Source organism: Propithecus coquereli, unplaced genomic scaffold (genome assembly GCF_000956105.1).
Source record: "Propithecus coquereli isolate 6110/MARCELLA unplaced genomic scaffold, Pcoq_1.0 Scaffold575, whole genome shotgun sequence".
NCBI classification, from domain to species: Eukaryota; Metazoa; Chordata; class Mammalia; order Primates; family Indriidae; genus Propithecus; species Propithecus coquereli.
Window position 1 is genome coordinate 861,779 of NW_012151674.1, and position 7,664 is coordinate 869,442.

Genomic DNA, 7,664 nt, shown 5'->3' on the forward strand with positions numbered 1-7,664 from the left:
AAAAAAAAAAAAAAAGGCAAAGTTGTTTCTTGACTGCAACCTCTTCCCTGAGTTCCAGCCTTTTTTAGCCATAACCTGCTTGACATTTTCACTTGGAAGTCTAAGGCAATTCATGACCAAAAACAGCTTTTGATTCCTACCCTCCAACCTGTTCCTCTCCTAGTTTCCTCCATCTCAAAACCCTAGAAATCATCCTTGACAATCATCCTTTCCATATTCTACATTCAATTCAGCTGATACTATTTAATTTAGCAAATATATTCAAAACATCTTTCAGTTCACACCTCTGCTGGTACCACTCTAGAGTCTAGTCTAGAGAGACATTGGTGTCTCTCTTTTTATATTACTTATGCCTCAGCAGTTTATTTTCTAGAAAACCAGTCAGAATGGTCCTTTTAAAATGTGAATCAGATATCCCTGCCCCACTCTCACTTCTCATGGCTTTTCATCACACCTAAAACAAAATTCAAAAATCTGTGTATGAACTATATAGCTTTATGTGATGTGTCCTCTGGCCACCTCTTTGGCTTCATCTGCCACTTTCCTCCTTCATTCTGCTCTAGCCATGTTGGCTTTGCTGTTCTCACAAGATAAGCACATTCCCTCCTCAGGGTCTTCTCGCTTGATGTTCCGTGTCCCTAAAGGACACCAAAACTTGCGTTGCTTGTGCATCCCTTAAGGTCTCTGCTTAAATGTCCCTTCTGCAAAGTCTTTCCCTGACTTATCTAAAATAATACTCTCCTCTGTCACTCTCTTTCTTTTAACTTTTCATCATAATGCTTATTTCCTGATATCATACGATATTTTTACTTGGCTATTAAATGCATGTTTCCCCCATTAGCATGTAAGCTTCTTGATGTCAGGGACCCTGTCTGTCCTATTTAGATATGTATCCCCAGCACTCAGAATAGTGCCTGATAAACAGCTGTTTACTGTATGCTATAATGTTAACAAAGAAATCAGCACTCAGTTGATCTGATCTATCCCCAAAATATATCCACAAGCTATCCACTTCTCTACATTTCCTTTGCTGCCACCCTAGTTCAAACTCTTTCATTTCCCCCCTGGATTTCTGTAATAAAAAGTGGTCTTCTCCTTTCAACTTTTGCCACTGCCCAACTCCCTTCCTCTCAAACAACCTTTTTTTACATAACCCCTAAATTATTTTTTTAAAATATAAATTGTACTGTGACCCTCCCTTGCTTAAAAACCTCCAATGGCTTCGTATTGCATCAAGACTGGGATCTAAACTCTGACTTTACATGATTAACCCTCTGTCCTCTTTGCTCATGGGACTCCAGGCAGACTTGCCTTTCTGTTCACCAAAGCCCATTCCCCTTTCAGGGCCTTGCTGCTTACCAGTCCCTGTGCCTGAAATCCCTTCCTGTAGTCTGCATGGCTAACTGAGCATTCAAATCTTAATCCCAAATGTTTCTACCACCCCCAGTTACCATCACATTATTCTATTTTCTTCATAGAAACTGATTACTATATGAAATTGTTTGTCTCTCCCACCAAAATGTAAGCTTAGACTTTGCCATTCCTTTTCATCCATGCCTATCCTATATCCTGTATGTAGAACAGGTCCCAGAATACAGTAGGTACTAAGTAAATATTTGTTGAATAAGTGAATGAATGTTGAATAAATAAATTGAATATCAAATGAAGAAAATGCCACAGATTATTATAAGGGGAGGGGGAATAGATGGATAGTAAAACTATCAGCTGTTGGAATTTGTGTAGAATGGTGGGAATTTGTATAGAATGATGGGGAAACTTCAAGTTTCAGATCTGGAGTAGCTCTGACAGTTACATTAATACTGGCAATTGCTTAAGTAAAGAGGCTGATAATATGTACCTTTCAGAATTATTTTTTGTCTTTTTTCTTTTTTTTTTTGTGACAGAGTCTTGCTCTGTTGCCTGGGCTAGAGTGCCATGGCGTCAGCCTAGCTCACAGCAACTTCAAATTCCTGGGCTCAAGCAATCCTCCTGCCTCAGCCTCCTGAGTAGCTGGGACTACAGGCATGCACCACCATGCCCAGCTAATTTTTTCTAATTTTTTAATACAGACAGGGGTCTCACTCTTGCTCAGGCTGGTCTCAAACTCCTGACCTCAAGCAATCCTCCTCAGCATCCCAGAGTGCTAGGATTACAGGCATGAGTCACCGTGCCTGGCCTATTTTTAATCTTAAATGTGTTAATATATATGAAAGGTATATTGTTCTATTTTTCACAAAAAGGCATTCAGTAAATATAAGGTGCCATAATTTTTCTAGAGTGTTCATTATACTGTTATTTACTCCCATTATTAAAAATAAAAATGGGGAGGAGAAATTTACTACCTGAAGATAACAGCTAAAATTTTGATGGAAAAAATCAATCTGTGCTTGTGTGTGTGTGTGTTGAGATAAATATAAATACATAAACTATGTACAGTATAACATGCAGTTGTAGAGTTAACATCATTTAAGTACGACTCCGTTGAGGAAAGCTCATTTACAGGCCCTTAGAAACTTCCCGTATACTTCCTCCCAATAACAACACACTTCTTTCCTCCAGAACTAATCACAAAATTGACTTTTGTGATAATCATTCCTTTGGTTTCCTTTAGCGTTTTTTCAGCTATTTATACATCTTCAAATAAAATAGATTGATTAGTTTATGCATCTTTAACTAGTATAGTTTTTGTTTCTGAAGTTTATATAAATGAAATTATGCTGTATTTTTGTGTTGTTTTTTTTTATATCCTTTTGCATGTATTGAATTCAGTGATTTTAATTATATAGGATGCTATTTGTGAACATACCACTAATTATCCATTCTGTTGTTAATGAAATTTAGATTATTTACAGTTTGATGCTGTTATAAGCAATTCTTCTGGGAACATTCTTGTATATGTCTATGAGTTTCTTTAGGTCCTAGCATCTTGGGTGTATACCTAGAAGTGAAATTGCTGGGTCTTAGGATATGCATATCTTTAACTTTTCATAGAATAGTGGCAAACCGTTTCCTGTCAAATGTACCAATTTATATTTTCATATGAGAAGAGTGTGCAATTACTGGGAAAACACTAAAGTATGAGAATGTTCATGGCAACAGAATGTGTGTTTCTAATATTCTAAATTTTCACCTATATTTGGTGGTGTCGTTCTAACTTTCACCAAGTTATTGGTGTGTGATGATGTCTGTGTGGTGTTCATTTGCTTGTTCCCAGTGAGATTCAGCATCTTATGAAGTGCCTGTTCCAGTCTTTTGCTTATTGTTCTTTTGTCTCTTTCTTAATAATTTTGGTTCTTCATATGTTTAGCATACTACTGCTTTGTCAATTTACGTGTATTATATTACATATATACTCTCCTATTGTGTGGCTTATTCCACCCTTTATGGAAATTTTTAATTTTAATGTACTATTTAGACTTTCCTCTGTCTAGTGTTTTTTATTAATATTTTCTATTAAAGGACTCATTGCCTACTCTAAGATTATGAAGGTTTTCTTGTATATTAGCTTCTGAAAGCTTTATAGTTTTTGCTTTATATTTTTTGACTCATTTAGATCTACAATTCACCTCAAATTGAGTTTTGTGTATATAACGTGCCGTAGAGATTAGGTCTCATTTTTTCCCCCTGTATGGCTATCCACTTAGAGCTGGTTATTGAAAAGATCATTATTTTTCTAACTCTTTATTGATATCCAGTCAGTGTTCAAATGTTCCAACTCTTATTTTTTATAGTTTGTTTTGAATCAAGATCCATATAAAGTCCAAAAATATCAACTGATGTCTTTTAAGTTGTTTTTAGTCTATAAATTCCCTCTTCATCGTCCCCCTTCTTTTTTTCCATTGCAGTGTATTGATTGAGGAATCCAGCTGGTTTTCCCTATGATTTTCCTTAGTCTAGATTTGCAGATTGCATTGCTATGGAACAGTTTCACATGTTTTCTCTTATCTTCTGCATTTCCTATAAATACATACATTTAAGATACTAGTCCTGTGTCAATTATATGTGTTGCATGTAAGCATCTAAAGCTATGAATTTTCTTATAAGTACCATTTTCCTTCATGCCACAAATTTCCATGTGTAGTATTTTTATTACCCAGCTCAAAATTTTTTCTAATATCTTTATGATTTGTTTTTTGATCCATAGATTATTTAGAATTATGTTTCTGAATTTCTAAACCTTTGGGAATTGTTTCTGTTTAAAAATTGTTTGTATTGAGATAGAATTCACATACCATAAAATTTACCATTTAAAGTATACCTCCTTTAAAGTATACTTCCTTGGTTTTTAGTATGTTCACAAAGTTGTACAGTCATCACCACTATCAAATTCCAAAACATTTTCATCACTTCTGAAAGAAACTCTGTATTCATTAGTAGTCACTTCCCATTTTCCCCTCCTCCATTCCCTGGAAAATACTAATCTCCTTTCTGTCTCTATGGCTTTGCTTATTTTGGACATTTCATGTAAATAGAATTGTATGATATGTGTCTGGCTTCTTTCACTTAATATTTAAGGTTCACCCATGTTGTAGCATGTATCAGTACTGCTTATGGCTGATAATTTAACATTGTATGTTTATGTTCCCCATTCTGTTTATTCATTACTTGATGGACATTTGGGGTCTTTTTACTTTTTGGCTGTTATGAATAAGGCTGCTTGAATGAGTAAGTGCCCATTCTTGTACAAATTTTTGTGTGTGCATACATTTTCAATTCTCTTGGGTATTCTCTTCTACCTAGGAGTAGAATTTCTGGGTGGTGATTGTTTTAAGAGATTTTTTTGTTATTGATTTTTAGTTTAATTGTATTATAGTCATAAAATGTTGCATGGGTTCAATCTGGAAATTTATTGAGTCTTGCTTTGTGGTTTAGACTACCCTGAATTTTTATAAATATTCCATCTGTGCTTGAAAAAGACTATAATGGGTACAGTCATTGAGTATAGACTTCTATATATGTCTTTGAAATCAACTGAGTTAATCATATTTGAATCTTCTATATCCTTACTGCTTATTCAATGAATTATGAGGGAAGTATGTTAAAATTTACTATGATTATAGATTTGTGTATTTTTCCTTGCGATTCTGTTAATTTTTGTTTCTTTAAGACATGAGATCTCCCCATGTTGCCCAGGCTGGACTTTAACTCCTGGGCTCAAGCAATCCTTCCTCAGCCTCCTGAGTGGTTCGGACTACAAGTGTGCATCACTGTGTCTGCCTAGGTTCTATTAATTTTGCTGTATGTATTTTGGGACTAATTTCTTAGGTTCTGTACAGGTGCAAACTTGTCGTATCTTCTCAGTGAATTAAACCATTTTTTTATTTAGAAATAGCCACTTTATATAATGCTTTTTGCCTTAAATACTTTTTATCTGATATTCATTTCTATTTATTTGTTCATGAATGTTCATAATTCCTCATGGAAGCATTTTTATCATGGCTGCTTTAAAATCTTTTTCAGATAATTCCAACACCTCTGTCATCTCAGTTTTGGCATCTGTTGATTGTCTTTTTTCATTTAGTTTGGGATCTTCAAGTTCTTGATACGAAGAGTGATTTTTGGTTGAAACTTGGACGTTTTATGTTATGCTCTTGAATATAAGTCTTATTTAAAGCTTTTGTTTTAGTTAGCTTTTTATGACACCACTCCAGCTGGGGAGCGAGGCATCACTTTATTTTTATGTGTGAGTAGATTTCCAGATTCCCCATTTGGCCTCTTTTGATGCCCAAGTTGGGGAGGACTTTTCATTACGGCTATGTGAGGGTTGGAGTTCCTACTTCCCTTGCAGTCTCCACTGATACTGTAGGGGGGCTTGCCTCATTCCTACTGGGTGATGGTGAAAGTCTAGACTCTCTGCTCTACTTAACTGCCATACCCCCTTGCAGGAGGTAGGAAGCCACCCCTTATTATTGCTAGGTAGAGGTAGAAGTTCTGGCTTCCCACATGGTCTTCACTGACACCATTTGGCAGGGGCCTTGTTACTGACTGGCAGGATTAAAGTCCTGGCTTCCTATTTGGCCTTCTTAGATACCACCCCAGCAGGGGCGGTATTGGGGGCACCTAATTATAGCCTCACACAGGTGGAAGTGCAGTCTCTTCATTTGGCCTTCACTGTGCCTTAGTAGGGGATAGGACCATAGTTGTTTCTGTGGTATTTAGCTGTAATAGAGTGCTTATTGTCTAAAAGTTTTCTGTTTTGCCAAGTTGCCTCTTTTTCTGGCCCTTTGTTTATAGAGAGGAAGCTTTTGTCGCCTTTTTGTCTTTGCTCATTGGCATTTCTGGGTTCTTGGATTCTTCAGCTTTATATCTGGGATGTAGGGGATTTAAAATAAAAAGGAAAAAAAAAAGGAATTCACCCCCATGTTGTTCCTCAGATCCTGGCTCCCTAGCTGGTCTGCCTTTTGTCTCCCCCTTCCACAGTCTTCTTATGTTTCTTCTATACATAATGTCCAGGGTTTTTGGTTACACTTAGTGGGGGGAAATAGGAAACTTCCCAGAAGCAGAGGTTTAGATGTTTATAAGTTTTTAATGTAAATGTATGAAATATATTTTACCCCTTTAAGACATCATTATTATTCTATTCAACAAAGTAGATTTAGCCACTTTTTTGCTCTTCATTCCATCTTATGATCTTCTATCTGGAATCATTTTGATTTTTTTAGTGAGAGTCTGCTGGTGGTGGTGAAAACACTTAGTTTTTGCTTATGTGAAAATACCTTATTTGACCTTTATTTTTGAAGAATATTTTTTTGTCTAATTGGGATTTCTGTAGTGCTGGTAGTTGTTTCAGCACAGTGCTGATACCATTACATTATTGCTGTTGAGAAGTCAGCTATAAGTTTAACAGTTAGTTGTTCCTTTCAAGAGTTTTTAAAAGATTTTGTTTAAGGTGACTGCAGTTTCATTGTGATACATAGATTTCTTATCTTGGTTGAGATTCGTTGGCCTTAGTCTATGAATTTTTGCCTTTAAATTAAAGTTCTAGAAAACTCTCAGTCTTTATCTTTTCAGTATTGCCCTTGCTCCATTTTTTGTCTCTTCTTTTTCTCAAACTCCAGTTAAGCTTGCTTAGACCTCACTATCCTCTGTCTTTAGTCATTTATCTTTTTGTCTGTATGCTGTATTCTAGATAATTTCTTCATTGTTTTGTCCTCGTACATAGTTTTATGTGTTTGAGGTGCCAATCTGAAGTCTTCGTGGATCTGTTTCTCTGTGTTATTTCAACTCTTACTCATAATCATTTTTTTTCTTTTATGCTAGTTTATCTTTTACTAGGTACTGCTCGTTATCCTTGAAAAATTATTCTTAGGAACAAATTGGGGCCTGAAATGATGAAACTTCCATCCATAGATGACATACATTTGCTTCTACTGGGTACTTTTGGGCACTACCTCTTTGGAACCACTTTAGATAACTCAAGTTCGATACCTGGGGTTCATCGTACTCTTCAGGAAGTGGGCGTCTGGGCTTCCGTTCTGTGGGAGAGCTGGTTTACTTCTGCCCCTACTCTGCTGGTACATGGCCTTAAACGGTCTCTGCCTCTTATGGGGGCCGTGAGTTTTCATTTCTGTCTCTTTCACTCAGTGAGGCCATCAAAATAAAAGTTTCAGTTTACTAGATTGTTAAATGCTTATAGGAAAAAAGTGGCTTGCCCTCCAGGTTCT